Below are 21,120 nucleotides of genomic sequence, written 5' to 3' on the forward strand. Positions count from 1 at the left end.
GTTTGGTTAGGTTAGGTTAGGTTAGCTTAGGTTAGGTTAGGTTGGGTTGGGTTAGGTTGGGTTAGGTTAGGTTAGGTTGGGTTAGGTTAGTTTAGGTTAGGTTAGGTTAGGTTAGGTTAAGTTGGGTTGGGTTAGGTTAGGTTAGGTTAGGTAAGGTTAGGTTAGGTTAGGTTAGGTTAAGGTATGAACCGTCGTAAAACCGCATTAAACAATGTCACTTAGTGAGATGCAGTGTTTTTCCCCTTTACAAGTTGGGAACTGTGATATGTAATGTGAAAGCGCTTGAAACCGTCGTAATGTTGTAGAAAGCAATGTAAAGTAGCGAGTAAAACGTTTTCTAACGATAGAAGTGCGAAGGTCATGTTAGGTTGAGTTATGTTAGTTTAAGCTAGGTAGCGTCGTGAAACTACCAAAAACAACGTCATCTAACGAGATAGTGTTGTTTTATTGCGAGTACGAAACTGCGATAGGTGAAATGTGAAAGCACACAAAACGGCATGAACAAGCCAAATACTGCGTGTTGTACCGTTACAAGTGCGAAACTGCTATGTTGTGATATTCTCGTTAAAGCGCATGCAAGCATCGTGAAACCTTAAAGAACGATGTCATTTAGCGAGATACAGCGTTCTGTACTGCAATAAGTTGGTGAAAAACTGTGAGGTTATGCAAATATCCTAATTGTGAACGAAACAGTGTAATAGAGCGTTTTTTAATACAAGTGCGAATGTTAGGTTAGGTTAAGATATGAACCGTCGTAAAACCGCATTAAACAATGTCACTTAGTGAGATGCAGTGTTTTTCACAATTACAATTTGGGAACTGCGATATCTAATGTGAAAGCACTTGCAAACGTCGTTAGGTTAGGTTAGGTTAGGTTAGGTTACGTTAGGTTAGGTTTGGTTAGGTTAGGTTAGGTTAGGTTATGTTAGGTTAGGTTGGGTTAGGTTAGGTTAGGTTACGTTAGGTTAAGGTATGAACCGTCGTAAAACCGCAATAAACAATGTCACTTAGTGAGATGCAGTGTTTTTCACCATTACAAGTCGGGAACTGCGATATCTAATGTGAAAGCGCTTGAAACCGTCGTAATGTTGTAAAAAGCATTGTAAAGTAGCGAGTAAAACGTTTTCTAACGATAGAAGTGCGAAGGTTATGTTAGGTTGAGTTATGTTAGTTTAAGCTAGGTGGCGTCGTGAAACCACCAAAAACGACGTCATCTAACGAGATAGTGTTGTTTTATTGCGAGTACGAAACGGCGATAGCTAAAATGTTGTGAAAGCACACAAAACGGCATGAACAAGCCAAATACTGCGTGTTGTACCGTTACAAGTGCGAAAGTGCTTTGTTGTGACATTCTCGGTAAAGCGCATGCAAGTATCGTGAAACCTTAAAGAACGATGTCATTTAGCGAGATACAGCGTTCTGTACTGTAATAAGTTGGTGAGAAACTGTGAGGTGAAGCAAATATCGTAATTGTGAACGAAACAGTGTAATTGAGCGTCTTTAGATACAAGTGCGAATGTTAGGTTAGGTTGACATATCAACCGTCGTAAAACCGCATTAAACAATGTCACTTAGTGAGATGTAGTGTTTTTCAACATTACAAGTCGGGAACTACGATATCTAATGTGAAAGCGCATGAAACCGTCGTAATCTTGTAGAAAACATTGTAAAGTGGCGAGTAAAACGTTTTCTAACGATAGAAGTGCGAAGGTTAGGTTAGGTTAGGTTAGTTTAAGCTAGGTAGCGTCGTGAAACTACCAAAAACGACGTCATCTAACGAGATAGTGTTGTTTTATAGCGAGTATTAAACTGCGATAGGTGAAATGTTGTGAAAGTACACAAAACGGCATGAACAAGCCAAATACTGCGTGTTCTACCGTTACAAGTGCGAAACTGCTATATTGTGATATTCTCGTTAAATCGCATGCAAGCATCGTGAAACCTTAAAGAACAATGTCATTTAGCGAGATACAGCGTTCTGTACTGCAATAAGTTGGTGAAAAACTGTGAGGTTAAGCAAATATCGTAATTGTGAACAAAACAGTGTAATAGAGCGTTTTTAGATACAAGTGCGAATGTTAGGTTAGGTTAAGATATGAACCGTCGTAAAACCGCATTAAACAATGTCAATTACTGAGATGCAGTGTTTTTCACCATTAAAAGTGGGGAACTGCGATATTTAATGTGAAAGCGCTTGCAACCGTCGTTAGGTTAGGTTAGGTTAGGTTAGGTTAGGTTAGGTTAGGTTTGGTTAGGTTAGGTTAGGTTAGGTTAGATTAGGTTAGGTTGGGTTGAGTTGGGTTAGGTTAGGTTAGGTTAGGTTAGGTTGGGTTAGGTTAGGTTAGGTTAGGTTACGTTAGGTTAGGTTACGTTAGGTTAGGTTAGGTTAGGTTACGTTACGTTAGGTTAGGTTAGGTTAGGTAAGGATAATTTGGTTAGGTTAGGTAAGGTTAGGTTAGGTTAGGTTAGGTTGGGTTGGGTGTTGTTGGGTTGGGTTGGGTTGGGTTAGGTTGGGTTAGGTTAGGTTAGGTTACGTTAGGTTAGGTTAGGTTAGGTTACGTTAGGTTATGTTAGGTTAGGTTAGGTTACGTTAGGTTAGGTTAGGTCAGGTAAGGTTAGGTTACGTTAGAATAGGTTAGGTTAGGTTACGTTAGGTTAGGTTAAGTTAGGTTAGGTTAGGTTTGGTTAGGTTACGTTACGTTAGGTTAGGTTAGGTTAGGTAAGGATAATTTGGTTAGGTTAGGTAAGGTTAGGTTAGGTTGGGTTGGGTGTTGTTGGGTTGGGTTGGGTTGGGTTAGGTTGGGTTAGGTTAGGTTAGGTTACGTTAGGTTAGGTTAGGTTACGTTAGGTTATGTTAGGTTAGGTTAGGTTACGTTAGGTTAGGTTAGGTCAGGTAAGGTTAGGTTACGTTAGAATAGGTTAGGTTAGGTTACGTTAGGTTAGGTTAAGTTAGGTTAGGTTTGGTTAGGGTAGGTTAGGTTAGCTTAGGTTAGGTTGGGTTGGGTTGGGTTAGGTTGGGTTAGGTTAGGTTAGGTTGGGTTAGGTTAGTTTAGGTTAGGTTAGGTTAGGTTAGGTTAAGTTGGGTTGGGTTAGGTTAGTTTAGGTTAGGTAAGGTTAGGTTAGGTTAGGTTAGGTTAGGTTAAGGTATGAACCGTCGTAAAACCGCATTAAACAATGTCACTTAGTGAGATGCAGTGTTTTTCACCTTTACAAGTTGGGAACATTGATATCTAATGTGAAAGCGCTTGAAACCGTAGTAATGTTGTAGAAAGCAATGTAAAGTAGCGAGTAAAACGTTTTCTAACGATAGAAGTGCGAAGGTCATGTTAGGTTGAGTTATGTTTGTTTAAGCTAGGTAGCGTCGTGAAACTACCAAAAACAACGTGATCTAACGAGATAGTGTTGTTTTATTGCGAGTACGAAACTGCGATAGGTGAAACGTTGTGAAAGCACACAAAACGGCATGAACAAGTCAAATAGTGCGTGTTGTACCGTTACAAGTGCGAAACTGCTATGTTGTGATATTCTCGTTAAAGCGCATGCAAGCATCGTGAAACCTTAAAGAACGATGTCATTTAGCGAGATACAGCGTTCTGTACTGCAATAAGTTGGTGAAAAACTGTGAGGTTATGCAAATATCGTAATTGTGAACGAAACAGTGTAATAGAGCGTTTTTCAATACAAGTACGAATGTTAGGTTAGGTTAAGATATGAACCGTCGTAAAACCGCATTAAACAATGTCACTTAGTGAGATGCAGTGTTTTTCACCATTACAAGTTGGAAACTGCGATATCTAATGTGAAAGCACTTGCAAACGTCGTTAGGTTAGGTTAGGTTAGGTTAGGTTACGTTAGGTTAGGTTTGGTTAGGTTAGGTTAGGTTAGGTTATGTTAGGTTAGGTTGGGTTAGGTTAGGTTAGGTTACGTTAGGTTAAGGTATGAACTGTCGTAAAACCGCAATAAACAATGTCACTTAGTGAGATGCAGTGTTTTTCACAATTACAATTTGGGAACTGCGATATCTAATGTGAAAGCACTTGCAAACGTCGTTAGGTTAGGTTAGGTTAGGTTAGGTTACGTTAGGTTAGGTTTGGTTAGGTTAGGTTAGGTTAGGTTATGTTAGGTTAGGTTGGGTTAGGTTAGGTTAGGTTACGTTAGGTTAAGGTATGAACCGTCGTAAAACCGCAATAAACAATGTCACTTAGTGAGATGCAGTGTTTTTCACCATTACAAGTCGGGAACTGCGATATCTAATGTGAAAGCGCTTGAAACCGTCGTAATGTTGTAGAAAGCAATGTAAAGTAGCGAGTAAAACGTTTTCTAACGATAGAAGTGCGAAGGTTATGTTAGGTTGAGTTATGTTAGTTTAAGCTAGGTGGCGTCGTGAAACCACCAAAAACGACGTCATCTAACGAGATAGTGTTGTTTTATTGCGAGTACGAAACGGCGATAGGTAAAATGTTGTGAAAGCACACAAAACGGCATGAACAAGCCAAATACTGCGTGTTGTACCGTTACAAGTGCGAAAGTGCTTTGTTGTGACATTCTCGGTAAAGCGCATGCAAGTATCGTGAAACCTTAAAGAACGATGTCATTTAGCGAGATACAGCGTTCTGTACTGTAATAAGTTGGTGAGAAACTGTGAGGTGAAGCAAATATCGTAATTGTGAACGAAACAGTGTAATTGAGCGTCTTTAGATACAAGTGCGAATGTTAGGTTAGGTTGACATATCAACCGTCGTAAAACCGCATTAAACAATGTCACTTAGTGAGATGTAGTGTTTTTCAACATTACAAGTCGGGAACTACGATATCTAATGTGAAAGCGCATGAAACCGTCGTAATCTTGTAGAAAACATTGTAATGTGGCGAGTAAAACGTTTTCTAACGATAGAAGTGCGAAGGTTAGGTTAGGTTAGGTTAGTTTAAGCTAGGTAGCGTCGTGAAACTACCAAAAACGACGTCATCTAACGAGATAGTGTTGTTTTATAGCGAGTATTAAACTGCGATAGGTGAAATGTTGTGAAAGTACACAAAACGGCATGAACAAGCCAAATACTGCGTGTTCTACCGTTACAAGTGCGAAACTGCTATATTGTGATATTCTCGTTAAATCGCATGCAAGCATCGTGAAACCTTAAAGAACAATGTCATTTAGCGAGATACAGCGTTCTGTACTGCAATAAGTTGGTGAAAAACTGTGAGGTTAAGCAAATATCGTAATTGTGAACAAAACAGTGTAATAGAGCGTTTTTAGATACAAGTGCGAATGTTAGGTTAGGTTAAGATATGAACCGTCGTAAAACCGCATTAAACAATGTCAATTACTGAGATGCAGTGTTTTTCACCATTAAAAGTGGGGAACTGCGATATTTAATGTGAAAGCGCTTGCAACCGTCGTTAGGTTAGGTTAGGTTAGGTTAGGTTAGGTTAGGTTAGGTTAGGTTTGGTTAGGTTAGGTTAGGTTAGATTAGATTAGGTTAGGTTGGGTTGAGTTGGGTTAGGTTAGGTTAGGTTAGGTTAGGTTGGGTTAGGTTAGGTTAGGTTAGGTTACGTTAGGTTAGGTTACGTTAGGTTAGGTTAGGTTAGGTTACGTTACGTTAGGTTAGGTTAGGTTAGGTAAGGATAATTTGGTTGACATCTGACATCTCGCGCGAAGTATTTAGAAACTTAGTCCAAGGACTTGACTGGAGCATTATATTAGACCAGGCAGACGCCAACACTGCCTATGACATGTTTTTCGAGATGATCCATAAATGTTTTGACAATGCATTTCCGCTCAAGAAAATCATGGTGCAGCGAAACAAAAAATATAGGAAACCATGGATAAACAAAGGTCTATATCAACGCATAAAGGCTAAGAATAAATTATACCACGAATTCATTAGTTGTCGGGACCCTGAAGTGTTTTGTAGATACAAAAAAATTCGAAATACTCTGAATGCTGATTTAAGAAAAGCCAAGAAAAATTACTACACAGCAAAGTTTGAGAGCATTTACGATAACCCAAAGAAGGTATGGCAAATGGTAAATGCTCTAACTAATAGAATGGAACAGTGCAGTGATATAAAAGAAATGACTATAAACGGTACAACTATATATGCTGAAGATTTGGCTAACTCAATAAATGCACATTTCATAAATGCCGGTTGTTATGAAGAGCCAAATGACATTGACCGTGATACTAATATCCCGGATACACCTATGATAGAACACACAATATTCTTACAACCAACATCTCCTGCTGAAGTGGAGGCATCAATAAGGCTACTGAAAAGTAATGTCGCACCAGGCATTGATGAGATTGGTGCGAAAGAATTAAAACAAGTATCCCACCTTATTTCGGAGGCAGTTGCTCATATTGTTAATCTCATGTTGTCAACTGGTGTTTTTCCACAAAAACTCAAAGTAGCACGGGTGACAGCTATATTTAAAGGTGGCCTTAGAAATAATTTATCAAATTACCGACCGATATCGGTCCTCCCCATTATGTCGAAAATATTTGAAAGTGTGATTAACCAAAGACTGGTTTCTTTCTTTGACAAACACAAAATTCTTTCTAATAGCCAATATGGTTTTCGGAAAAACAGATCAACTGAAAAAGCATTGTGCTACATCAAAGATAGTATACTTACGAACATAGATAGCAAAAATTTCACACTTGGTTTATTTCTAGATTTGAAGAAAGCTTTCGATTCCATAAAATATAATATTTTATACGACAAACTATCTAGGTATGGGGTGCGGGGAGTAGCATTAGAGCTCATTAAAAACTATCTGAGTCACCGTTCTCAAATTGTGCAAATACAAAACGCAAAATCATCGAAACTAAAGCTAACACAAGGAGTTCCTCAGGGGTCCATACTGGGGCCATTTTTATTTCTTGTTTATATTAACGATATTGTAACTATAGCAAACTCTCCTGAAATTATTATGTATGCCGATGACACTAATGTTTTTTTTAAATCCACAGACTTAACTGATTTGGAAACTAAGGCCAACGAGTACCTTGCGTTGCTCTCGACTTGGCTAGGCCAAAATAGACTGCAGCTTAATATAGCAAAGACAAACTATGTCATATTTCGTGCTCTGAACAAACAACTTAGCCGGGAAATAGTTCTAACTTTCCAAGGGCATGAGTTAACCAGGGTTAAAGAGCAAAAGTTTCTTGGTGTCTGGTTCCAAGAGCATCTTTCGTGGAACGTTCATGTTAATAATTTAGTCGTTGAACTCTCCCGAGCTGTTGGCTGCTTGTATAAAATTGCACCCTTGATACCTATCTGGTTGAAGCAAAACCTATATAATTCATTGTTCTACTCTAGACTATGCTACGGAATACTGGTCTGGGGTACCACTACAAAAACCAACTACAATAGGATTATTCGTCTACAAAAAATGATACTGCGCATTTATGAAAGTTATCAGGGGCCATGGTACCAATTAAGCACGTCACCGTTATTTTTAAAATATCAAATGCTTCAAGCAAACAAAGTTTATGACTTCAAACTACTGCAGTATATACATTCCAATGCACTATATCTAGACGACAGCAGCAGTAATGAAGTCCCATACGACATGAGACTGAAGAGAAGACGAACATTAAAAACCAGGACTAACTATGGTACACAAACAACCAGCCACCAAGTACTTATGATCCTGAATAAGCTAGAAGGTCATATTGAATTCTTCACGACTAGAAATGCATTTAAAAATAAGGTGAAGGAACTGTTACTTGCACAGGCTTTGAGAGAATGACTATTGCAACACATGTGTGTGTGGGTATATGTGTGTGTATGTGTGTATATATGTGTATGTGTATATATGTGTATGTATATGTGTGTATATATATGTGTGTATATATGTGTATGTAGGTGTATATATGTGTGTATATATGTGTGTGTATGTGTGTGTATGTATATATATGTGTGTATGTATATATGTGTGTATGTGTATATATATGTGTATGTATATATATATATGTATATATATATGGATGTATGTGTATGTATCTATGTATACTATTGCATTCCATGCGTTTGATTGAGCTTGATTGTGTGCTGATATCAATACTCCTTTTGTTATCTTATGCCTCTGTCTATTAAAAAAAAAAAAAAAAATAGCACAGTAACTATGTGGACGTACGAATGCGAAAGACTTTGTATTCCTAACGCATTGTATATCAAATGTGTAACGATTTTTTTTTATATTTTTGTTTACTGCCAATGAACTACTAGTATGCCATGTAATATGATGTTGTAACATGTTACGGGTACCGGGGCCCCTGTCAGGCGTTGTTCGCCTTTAGCTCCTGTACCTTTCTTGAAGTTGTCAAGATCAAATAAATCTTATTCTTATTCTTATTCTTATGGTTAGGTTAGGTAAGGTTAGGTTAGGTTAGGTTAGGTTGGGTTGGGTGTTGTTGGGTTGGGTTGGGTTGGGTTAGGTTGGGTTAGGTTAGGTTAGGTTACGTTAGGTTAGGTTAGGTTAGGTTACGTTAGGTTATGTTAGGTTAGGTTAGGTTACGTTAGGTTAGGTTAGGTCAGGTAAGGTTAGGTTACGTTAGAATAGGTTAGGTTAGGTTACGTTAGGTTAGGTTAAGTTAGGTTAGGTTAGGTTTGGTTAGGTTACGTTACGTTAGGTTAGGTTAGGTTAGGTAAGGATAATTTGGTTAGGTTAGGTAAGGTTAGGTTAGGTTGGGTTGGGTGTTGTTGGGTTCGGTTGGGTTGGGTTAGGTTGGGTTAGGTTAGGTTAGGTTACGTTAGGTTAGGTTAGGTTAGGTTACGTTAGGTTATGTTAGGTTAGGTTAGGTTACGTTAGGTTAGGTTAGGTCAGGTAAGGTTAGGTTACGTTAGAATAGGTTAGGTTAGGTTACGTTAGGTTAGGTTAAGTTAGGTTAGGTTTGGTTAGGTTAGGTTAGGTTAGCTTAGGTTAGGTTGGGTTGGGTTGGGTTAGGTTGGGTTAGGTTAGGTTAGGTTGGGTTAGGTTAGTTTAGGTTAGGTTAGGTTAGGTTAGGTTAAGTTGGGTTGGGTTAGGTTAGTTTAGGTTAGGTAAGGTTAGGTTAGGTTAGGTTAGGTTAGGTTAAGGTATGAACCGTCGTAAAACCGCATTAAACAATGTCACTTAGTGAGATGCAGTGTTTTTCACCTTTACAAGTTGGGAACTGTGATATCTAATGTGAAAGCGCTTGAAACCGTAGTAATGTTGTAGAAAGCAATGTAAAGTAGCGAGTAAAACGTTTTCTAACGATAGAAGTGCGAAGGTCATGTTAGGTTGAGTTATGTTTGTTTAAGCTAGGTAGCGTCGTGAAACTACCAAAAACAACGTGATCTAACGAGATAGTGTTGTTTTATTGCGAGTACGAAACTGCGATAGGTGAAACGTTGTGAAAGCAAACAAAACGGCATGAACAAGTCAAATAGTGCGTGTTGTACCGTTACAAGTGCGAAACTGCTATGTTGTGATATTCTCGTTAAAGCGCATGCAAGCATCGTGAAACCTTAAAGAATGATGTCATTTAGCGAGATACAGCGTTCTGTACTGCAATAAGTTGGTGAAAAACTGTGAGGTTATGCAAATATCGTAATTGTGAACGAAACAGTGTAATAGAGCGTTTTTCAATACAAGTACGAATGTTAGGTTAGGTTAAGATATGAACCGTCGTAAAACCGCATTAAACAATGTCACTTAGTGAGATGCAGTGTTTTTCACCATTACAAGTTGGAAACTGCGATATCTAATGTGAAAGCACTTGCAAACGTCGTTAGGTTAGGTTAGGTTAGGTTAGGTTACGTTAGGTTAGGTTTGGTTAGGTTAGGTTAGGTTAGGTTATGTTAGGTTAGGTTGGGTTAGGTTAGGTTAGGTTACGTTAGGTTAAGGTATGAACTGTCGTAAAACCGCAATAAACAATGTCACTTAGTGAGATGCAGTGTTTTTCACCTTTACAAGTTGGGAACTGCGATATCTAATGTGAAAGCGCTTGAAACCGTCGTAATGTTGTAGAAAGCAATGTAAAGTAGCGAGTAAAACGTTTTCTAAGGATAGAAGTGCGAAGGTTATGTTAGGTTGAGTTATGTTAGTTTAGGCTAGGTAGCGTCGTGAAACCACCAAAAACGACGTCATCTAACGAGATAGTGTTGTTTAATTGCGAGTACGAAACTGCGATAGGTAAAATGTTGTGAAAGCACACAAAACGGCATGAACAAGCCAAATACTGCGTGTTGTATCGTTACAAGTGCGAAAGTGCTATGTTGTGACATTCTCGGTAAAGCGCATGCAAGTATCGTGAAACCTTAAAGAACGATGTCATTTAGCGAGATACAGCGTTCTGTACTGTAATAAGTTGGTGAGAAACTGTGAGGTCAAGCAAATATCGTAATTGTGAACGAAACAGTGTAATTGAGCGTCTTTAGATACAAGTGCGAATGTTAGGTTAGGTTGACATATCAACCGTCGTAAAACCGCATTAAACAATGTCACTTAGTGAGATGTAGTGTTTTCAACATTACAAGTCGGGAACTACGATATCTAATGTGAAAGCGCATGAAACCGTCGTAATCTTGTAGAAAACATTGTAAAGTGGCGAGTAAAACGTTTTCTAACGATAGAAGTGCGAAGGTTAGGTTAGGTTAGGTTAGTTTAGGCTAGGTAGCGTCGTGAAACTACCAAAAACGACGTCATCTAACGAGATAGTGTTGTTTTATAGCGAGTATTAAACTGCGATAGGTGAAATGTTGTGAAAGCACACAAAACGGCATGAACAAGCCAAATACTGCGTGTTCTACCGTTACAAGTGCGAAACTGCTATATTGTGATATTCTCGTTAAATCGCATGCAAGCATCGTGAAACCTTAAAGAACAATGTCATTTAGCGAGATACAGCGTTCTGTACTGCAATAAGTTGGTGAAAAACTGTGAGGTTATGCAAATATCGTAATTGTGAACAAAACAGTGTAATAGAGCGTTTTTAGATACAACTGCGAATGTTAGGTTAGGTTAAGATATGAACCGTCGTAAAACCGCATTAAACAATGTCAATTACTGAGATGCAGTGTTTTTCACCATTAAAAGTGGGGAACTGCGATATTTAATGTGAAAGCGCTTGCAACCGTCGTTAGGTTAGGTTAGGTTAGGTTAGGTTTGGTTAGGTTAGGTTAGGTTAGGTTAGGTTAGATTAGGTTAGGTTGGGTTGAGTTGTGTTAGGTTAGGTTAGGTTGGGTTAGGTTAGGTTAGGTTAGGTTACGTTAGGTTAGGTTACGTTAGGTTAGGTTAGGTTAGGTTAGGTTACGTTAGGTTAGGTTAGGTAAGGTAAGGATAATTTGGTTAGGTTAGGTAAGGTTAGGTTAGGTTAGGTTAGGTTGGGTTGGGTGTTGTTGGGTTGGGTTGGGTTGGGTTAGGTTGGGTTAGGTTAGGTTAGGTTACGTTAGGTTAGGTTAGGTTAGGTTACGTTAGGTTATGTTAGGTTAGGTTAGGTTACGTTAGGTTAGGTTAGGTCAGGTAAGGTTAGGTTACGTTAGAATAGGTTAGGTTAGGTTACGTTAGGTTAGGTTAAGTTAGGTTAGGTTAGGTTTGGTTAGGTTAGGTTAGGTTAGCTTAGGTTAGGTTAGGTTGGGATGGGTTGGGTTAGGTTGGGTTAGGTTAGGTTAGGTTAGGTTAGGTTGGGTTAGGTTAGTTTAGGTTAGGTTAGGTTAGGTTAGGTTAAGTTGGGTTGGGTTAGGTTAGGTTAGGTTAGGTAAGGTTAGGTTAGGTTAGGTTAGGTTAAGTTATGAACCGTCGTAAAACCGCATTAAACAATGTCACTTAGTGAGATGCAGTGTTTTCACCATTACAAGTCGGGAACTGCGATATCTAATGTGAAAGCGCTTGCAAACGTCGTTAGGTTAGGTTAGGTTAGGTTAGGTTAGGTTAGGTTTGGTTAGGTTAGGTTAGGTTAGGTTAGGTTAGGGTATGTTAGGTAAGGTTTGGTCGGGTTAGGTTAGGTTAGGTTGGGTTAGGTAAGGTTAGGTTAGGTTAAGATATGAACCGCGCTAAAACCGCATTAAACAATGTCACTTAGTGAGATGCTGTGTTTTCCACCATTACAAGTCGGGAACTGCGATATCTAATGTGAAAGCGCATGAAACCGTCGTAATCTTGTAGAAAACATTGTAAAGTAGCGAATAAAACGTTTTCTAACGATTGAAGTGCGAAGGTTCGGTTAGTTTGAGCTAGGTAGCGTCGTGAAACCACCAAAAACGATGTCATCTAACGAGATAGTGTTGTTTTATTGCGAGTACGAAACTGCGATAGGTGAAATATTGGGAAAGCACACAAAATGGCATGAACTAGCCAGATACTGCGTCTTGTGCCGTTACAAGTGCGAAACTGCTTTATTGTGATATTCTCGTTAAAGCGCATGCAAGTATCGTGAAACCTTAAAGAACGATGTCATCTAGCGAGATACAGCGTTCTGTACTGTAATAAGTTGGTGAGAAACTGTGAGGTCAAGCAAATATCGTAATTGTGAACGAAACAGTGTAATTGAGCGTATTTAGATACAAGTGCGAATGTTAGGTTAGGTTGAGATATCAACCGTCGTAAAACCGCATTAAACAATGTCACTTTGTGAGAGGTAGTGTTTTTCAACATTACAAGTCGGGAACTACGATATCTAATGTGAAAGCGCATGAAACCGTCGTAATCGTGTAGAAAACATTGTAAAATTGCGAGTAAAACGTTTTCTAACGATAGAAGTGCGAAGGTTAGGTTAGGTTAGGTTAGTTTAAGCTAGGTAGCGTCGTGAAACTACCAAAAACGACGTCATCTAACGAGATAGTGTTGTTTTATTGCGAGTATTAAACTGCGATAGGTGAAATGTTGTGAATGCACACAAAACGGCATGAACAAGCCAAATACTGCGTGTTCTACCGTTACAAGTGCGAAACTGCTATATTGTAATATTCTCGTTAAAGCGCATGCAAGCATCGTGAAACCTTAAAGAACATTGTCATTTAGCGAGATACAGCGTTCTGTACTGCAATAAGTTGGTGAAAAACTGTGAGGTTATGCAAATATCGTAATTGTGAACGAAACAGTGTAATAGAGCGTTTTTAATACAAGTGCGAATGTTAGGTTAGGTTAAGATATGAACCGTCGTAAAACCGCATTAATCAATGTCACTTAGTGAGATGCAGGGTTTTTCACCATTACAAGTCGGGAACTGCGATATCTAATGTGAAAGCGCTTGCAAACGTCGTTAGGTTAGGTTAGGTTAGGTTAGGTTAGGTTAGGTTACGTTAGGTTAGGTTAGGTTAGGTTTGGTTAGGTTAGGTTAGGTTACGTTAGGTTAAGGTATGAACCGTCGTAAATCCGCAATAAACAATGTCACTTAGTGAGATGCAGTGTTTTTCACCTTTACAAGTTGGGAACTGCGATATCTAATGTGAAAGCGCTTGAAACCGTCGTAATGTTGTAGAAAGCAATGTAAAGTAGCGAGTAAAACGTTTTCTAACGATAGAAGTGCGAAGGTTATGTTAGGTTGAGTTAGGTTAGTTTAAGCTAGGTAGCGTCGTGAAACCACCAAAAACGACGTCATCTAACGAGATAGTGTTGTTTTATTGCGAGTACGAAACTGCGATAGGTAAAATGTTGTGAAAGCACACAAAACGGCATGAACAAGCCAAATACTGCGTGTTGTACCGTTACAAGTGCGAAACTGCTATGTTGTGACATTCTCGGTAAAGTGCATGCAAGTATCGTGAAACCTTAAAGAACGATGTCATTTAGCGAGATACAGCGTTCTGTACTGTAATAAGTTGGTGAGAAACTGTGAGGTCAAGCAAATATCGTAATTGTGAACGAAACAGTGTAATTGAGCGTCTTTAGATACAAGTGCGAATGTTAGGTTAGGTTGACATATCAACCGTCGTAAAACCGCATTAAACAATGTCACTTAGTGAGATGTAGTGTTTTTCAACATTACAAGTCGGGAACTACGATATCTAATGTGAAAGCGCATGAAACCGTCGTAATCTTGTAGAAAACATTGTAAAGTGGCGAGTAAAACGTTTTCTAACGATAGAAGTGCGAAGGTTAGGTTAGGTTAGGTTAGTTTAAGCTAGGTAGCGTCGTGAAACTACCAAAAACGACGTCATCTAACGAGATAGTGTTGTTTTATAGCGAGTATTAAACTGCGATAGGTGAAATGTTGTGAAAGCACACAAAACGGCATGAACAAGCCAAATACTGCGTGTTCTACCGTTACAAGTGCGAAACTGCTATATTGTGATATTCTCGTTAAATCGCATGCAAGCATCGTGAAACCTTAAAGAACAATGTCATTTAGCGAGATACAGCGTTCTGTACTGCAATAAGTTGGTGAAAAACTGTGAGGTTATGCAAATATCGTAATTGTGAACAAAACAGTGTAATAGAGCGTTTTTAGATACAACTGCGAATGTTAGGTTAGGTTAAGATATGAACCGTCGTAAAACCGCATTAAACAATGTCAATTACTGAGATGCAGTGTTTTTCACCATTAAAAGTGGGGAACTGCGATATTTAATGTGAAAGCGCTTGCAACCGTCGTAATCGTGTAGAAAACATTGTAAAATTGCGAGTAAAACGTTTTCTAACGATAGAAGTGCGAAGGTTAGGTTAGGTTAGGTTAGTTTAAGCTAGGTAGCGTCGTGAAACTACCAAAAACGACGTCATCTAACGAGATAGTGTTGTTTTATTGCGAGTATTAAACTGCGATAGGTGAAATGTTGTGAATGCACACAAAACGGCATGAACAAGCCAAATACTGCGTGTTCTACCGTTACAAGTGCGAAACTGCTATATTGTAATATTCTCGTTAAAGCGCATGCAAGCATCGTGAAACCTTAAAGAACATTGTCATTTAGCGAGATACAGCGTTCTGTACTGCAATAAGTTGGTGAGAAACTGTGAGGTCAAGCAAATATCGTAATTGTGAACGAAACAGTGTAATTGAGCGTCTTTAGATACAAGTGCGAATGTTAGGTTAGGTTGACATATCAACCGTCGTAAAACCGCATTAAACAATGTCACTTAGTGAGATGTAGTGTTTTTCAACATTACAAGTCGGGAACTACGATATCTAATGTGAAAGCGCATGAAACCGTCGTAATCTTGTAGAAAACATTGTAAAGTGGCGAGTAAAACGTTTTCTAACGATAGAAGTGCGAAGGTTAGGTTAGGTTAGGTTAGTTTAAGCTAGGTAGCGTCGTGAAACTACCAAAAACGACGTCATCTAACGAGATAGTGTTGTTTTATAGCGAGTATTAAACTGCGATAGGTGAAATGTTGTGAAAGCACACAAAACGGCATGAACAAGCCAAATACTGCGTGTTCTACCGTTACAAGTGCGAAACTGCTATATTGTGATATTCTCGTTAAAGCGCATGCAAGTTTCGTGAAACCATAAAGAACAATGTCATTTAGCGAGATACAGCGTTCTGTACTGCAATAAGTTGGTGAAAAACTGTGAGGTTATGCAAATATCCTAATTGTGAACGAAACAGTGTAATAGAGCGTTTTTTAATACAAGTGCGAATGTTAGGTTAGGTTAAGATATGAACCGTCGTAAAACCGCATTAATCAATGTCACTTAGTGAGATGCAGTGTTTTTCACCATTACAAGTCGGGAACTGCGATATCTAATGTGAAAGCGCTTGCAAACGTCGTTAGGTTAGGTTAGGTTAGGTTAGGTTAGGTTAGGTTAGGTTAGGTTAGGTTTGGTTAGGTTAGGTTAGGTTAGGTTAGGGTATGTTAGGTAAGGTTTGGTCGGGTTAGGTTAGGTTGGGTTAGGTAAGGTTAGGTTAGGTTAAGATATGAACCGCGCTAAAACCGCATTAAACAATGTCACTTAGTGAGATGCTGTGTTTTCCACCATTACAAGTCGGGAACTGCGATATCTAATGTGAAAGCGCATGAAACCGTCGTAATCTTGTAGAAAACATTGTAAAGTAGCGAATAAAACGTTTTCTAACGATAGATGTGCGAAGGTTCGGTTAGTTTGAGCTAGGTAGCGTCGTGAAACCACCTAAAACGATGTCATCTAACGAGATAGTGTTGTTTTATTGCGAGTACGAAACTGCGATAGGTGAAATATTGGGAAAGCACACAAAATGGCATGAACTAGCCAGATACTGCGTCTTGTGCCGTTACAAGTGCGAAACTGCTTTATTGTGATATTCTCGTTAAAGCGCATGCAAGTATCGTGAAACCTTGAAGAACGATGTCATCTAGCGAGATACAGCGTTCTGTACTGTAATAAGTTGGTGAGAAACTGTGAGGTCAAGCAAATATCGTAATTGTGAACGAAACAGTGTAATTGAGCGTATTTAGATACAAGTGCGAATGTTAGGTTAGGTTGAGATATCAACCGTCGTAAAACCGCATTAAACAATGTCACTTGGTGAGATGTAGTGTTTTTCAACATTACAAGTCGGGAACTACGATATCTAATGTGAAAGCGCATGAAACCGTCGTAATCTTGTAGAAAACATTGTAAAGTTGCGAGTAAAACGTTTTCTAACGATAGAAGTGCGAAGGTTAGGTTAGGTTAGGTTAGTTTAAGCTAGGTAGCGTCGTGAAACTACCAAAAACGACGTCATCTAACGAGATAGTGTTGTTTTATTGCGAGTATTAAACTGCGATAGGTAAAATGTTGTGAATGCACACAAAACGGCATTAACAAGCCAAATACTGCGTGTTCTACCGTTACAAGTGCGAAACTGCTATATTGTGATATTCTCGTTAAAGCGCATGCAAGCATCGTGAAACCTTAAAGAACAATGTCATTTAGCGAGATACAGCGTTCTGTACTGCAATAAGTTGGTGAAAAACTGTGAGGTTATGCAAATATCGTAATTGTGAACGAAACAGTGTAATAGAGCGTTTTTTAATACAAGTGCGAATGTTAGGTTAGGTTAAGATATGAACCGTCGTAAAACCGCATTAATCAATGTCACTTAGTGAGATGCAGTGTTTTTCACCATTACAAGTCGGGAACTGCGATATCTAATGTGAAAGCGCTTGCAAACGTCGTTAGGTTAGGTTAGGTTAGGTTAGGTTAGGTTAGGTTAGGTTACGTTAGGTTAGGTTAGGTTAGGTTTGGTTAGGTTAGGTTAGGTTAGGTTAGGTTAGGTTACGTTAGGTTAAGGTATGAACCGTCGTAAAACTGCAATAAACAATGTCACTTAGTGAGATGCAGTGTTTTTCACCTTTACAAGTTGGGAACTGCGATATCTAATGTGAAAGCGCTTGAAACCGTCGTAATGTTGTAGAAAGCAATGTAAAGTAGCGAGTAAAACGTTTTCTAACGATAGAAGTGCGAAGGTTATGTTAGGTTGAGTTATGTTAGTTTAAGCTAGGTAGCGTCGTGAAACCACCAAAAACGACGTCATCTAACGAGATAGTGTTGTTTTATTGCGAGTACGAAACTGCGATAGGTAAAATGTTGTGAAAGCACACAAAACGGCATGAACAAGCCAAATACTGCGTGTTGTACCGTTACAAGTGCGAAACTGCTATGTTGTGACATTCTCGGTAAAGCGCATGCAAGTATCGTGAAACCTTAAAGAACGATGTCATTTAGCGAGATACAGCGTTCTGTACTGTAATAAGTTGGTGAGAAACTGTGAGGTCAAGCAAATATCGTAATTGTGAACGAAACAGTGTAATTGAGCGTCTTTAGATACAAGTGCGAGTGTTAGGTTAGGTTGACATATCAACCGTCGTAAAACCGCATTAAACCATGTCACTTAGTGAGATGTAGTGTTTTTCAACATTACAAGTCGGGAACTACGATATCTAATGTGAAAGCGCATGAAACCGTCGTAATCTTGTAGAAAACATTGTAAAGTGGCGAGTAAAACGTTTTCTAACGATAGAAGTGCGAAGGTTAGGTTAGGAAGGTTAGTTTAAGCTAGGTAGCGTCGTGAAACTACCAAAAACGACGTCATCTAACGAGATAGTGTTGTTTTATAGCGAGTATTAAACTGCGATAGGTGAAATGTTGTGAAAGCACACAAAACGGCATGAACAAGCCAAATACTGCGTGTTCTACCGTTACAAGTGCGAAACTGCTATATTGTGATATTCTCGTTAAAGCGCATGCAAGCATCGTGAAACCTTAAAGAACAATGTCATTTAGCGAGATACAGCGTTCTGTACTGCAATAAGTTGGTGAAAAATTGTGAGTTTATGCAAATATCCTAATTGTGAACGAAACAGTGTAATAGAGTGTTTTTTAATACAAGTGCGAATGTTAGGTTAGGTTAAGATATGAACCGTCGTAAAACCGCATTAATAAATGTCACTTAGTGAGATGCAGTGTTTTTCACCATTACAAGTCGGGAACTGCGATATCTAATGTGAAAGCACTTGCAAACGTCGTTAGGTTAGGTTAGGTTAGGTTAGGTTAGGTTAGGTTACGTTAGGTTAGGTTAGGTTAGGTTTGGTTAGGTTAGCTTAGGTTAGGTTAGGTTAGGGTATGTTAGGTAAGGTTTGGTTAGGTTAGGTTAGGTTAGGTTGGTTTAGGTAAGGTTAGGTTAGGTTAAGATATGAACCGCGCTAAAACCGCGTTAAACAATGTCACTTAGTGAGATGCTGTGTTTTTCACCATTACAAGTCGGGAACTGCGATATCTAATGTGAAAGCGCATGAAGCCGTCGTAATCTTGTAGAAAACATTGTAAAGTAGCGAATAAAACGTTTTCTAACGATAGAAGTGCGAAGGTCCGGTTAGTTTGAGTTATGTTAGTTTAAGCTAGGTAGCGTCGTGAAACCACCAAAAACGACGTCATCTAACGAGATAGTGTTGTTTTAATGCGAGTACGAAACTGCGACAGGTAAAATGTTGTGAAAGCACTCAAAACGGCATGAACAAGCCAAATACTGCGTGTTGTACCGTTACAAGTGCGAAACTGCTATGTTGTGACATTCTCGGTAAAGCGCATGCAAGTATCGTGAAACCTTAAAGAACGATGTCATTTAGCGAGATACAGCGTTCTGTACTGTAATAAGTTGGTGAGAAACTGTGAGGTCAAGTAAATATCGTAATTGTGAACGAAACAGTGTAATTGAGCGTCTTTAGATACAAGTGCGAATGTTAGGTTAGGTTGACATATGAACCGTCGTAAAACCGCATTATACAATGTCACTTAGTGAGATGTAGTGTTTTTCAACATTACAAGTCGGGAACTACGATATCTAATGTGAAAGCGCATGAAACCGTCGTAATCTTGTAGAAAACATTGTAAAGTTGCGAGTAAAACGTTTTCTAACGATAGAAGTGCGAAGGTTAGGTTAGGTTAGGTTAGTTTAAGCTAGGTAGCGTCGTGAAACTACCAAAAACGACGTCATCTAACGAGATAGTGTTGTTTTATTGCGAGTATTAAACTGCGATAGGTAAAATGTTGTGAATGCACACAAAACGGCATTAACAAGCCAAATACTGCGTGTTCTACCGTTACAAGTGCGAAACTGCTATATTGTGATATTCTCGTTAAAGCGCATGCAAGCATCGTGAAACCTTAAAGAACAATGTCATTTAGCGAGATACAGCGTTCTGTACTGCAATAAGTTGGTGAAAAACTGTGAGGTTATGCAAATATCGTAATTGTGAACGAAACAGTGTAATAGAGCGTTTTTGAATACAAGTACGAATGTTAGGTTAGGTTAAGATATGAACCGTCGTAAAACCGCATTAAACAATGTCACTTAGTGAGATGCAGTGTTTTTCACCATTACAAGTTGGGAACTGCGATATCTAATGCGAAAGCGCTTGCAAACGTCGTTAGGTTAGGTTAGGTTAGGTTAGGTTACGTTAGGTTAGGTTAGGTTAGGTTTGGTTAGGTTAGGTTAGGTTAGGTTAGGTTAGGTTACGTTAGGTTAAGGTATGAACCGTCGTAAAACCGCAATAAACAATGTCACTTAGTGAGATGCTGTGTTTTTCACCATTACAAGTCGGGAACTGCGATATCTAATGTGAAAGCGCATGAAACCGTCGTAATCTTGTAGAAAACATTGTAAAGTAGCGAATAAAACGTTTTCTAACGATAGAAGTGCGAAGGTCCGGTTAGTTTGAGTTATGTTAGTTTAAGCTAGGTAGCGTCGTGAAACCACCAAAAACGACGTCATCTAACGAGATAGTGTTGTTTTAATGCGAGTACGAAACTGCGACAGGTAAAATGTTGTGAAAGCACTCAAAACGGCATGAACAAGCCAAATACTGCGTGCTGTACCGTTACAAGTGCGAAACTGCTATGTTGTGACATTCTCGGTAAAGCGCATGCAAGTATCGTGAAACCTTAAAGAACGATGTCATTTAGCGAGATACAGCGTTCTGTACTGTAATAAGTTGGTGAGAAACTGTGAGGTCAAGCAAATATCGTAATTGTGAACGAAACAGTGTAATTGAGCGTCTTTAGATACAAGTGTGAATGTTAGGTTAGGTTGACATATCAACCGTCGTAAAACCGCATTAAACAATGTCACTTAGTGAGATGTAGTGTTTTTCAACATTACAAGTCGGGAACTACGATATCTAATGTGAAAGCGTATGAAACCGTCGTAATCTTGTAGAAAACATTGTAAAGTTGCGAGTAAAACGTTTTCTAACGATAGAAGTGCGAAGGTTAGGTTAGGTTAGGTTAGTTTAAGCTAGGTAGCGTCGTGAAACTACCAAAAACGACGTCATCTAACGAGATAGTGTTGTTTTATTGCGAGTATTAAACTGCGATAGGTAAAATGTTGTGAATGCACACAAAACGGCATTAACAAGCCAAATACTGCGTGTTCTACCGTTACAAGTGCGAAACTGCTATATTGTGATATTCTCGTTAAAGCGCATGCAAGCATCGTGAAACCTTAAAGAACAATGTCATTTAGCGAGATACAGCGTTCTGTAATGCAATAAGTTGGTGAAAAACTGTGAGGTTATGCAAATATCGTAATTGTGAACGAAACAGTGTAATAGAGCGTTTTTTAATACAAGTGCGAATGTTAGGTTAGGTTAAGATATGAACCGTCGTAAAACCGCATTAATCAATGTCACTTAGTGAGATGCAGTGTTTTTCACCATTACAAGTCGGGAACTGCGATATCTAATGTGAAAGCG

This window comes from Rhipicephalus microplus, unplaced genomic scaffold (genome assembly GCF_043290135.1).
Source record: "Rhipicephalus microplus isolate Deutch F79 unplaced genomic scaffold, USDA_Rmic scaffold_12, whole genome shotgun sequence".
In the NCBI taxonomy this organism is placed as follows: domain Eukaryota; kingdom Metazoa; phylum Arthropoda; class Arachnida; order Ixodida; family Ixodidae; genus Rhipicephalus; species Rhipicephalus microplus.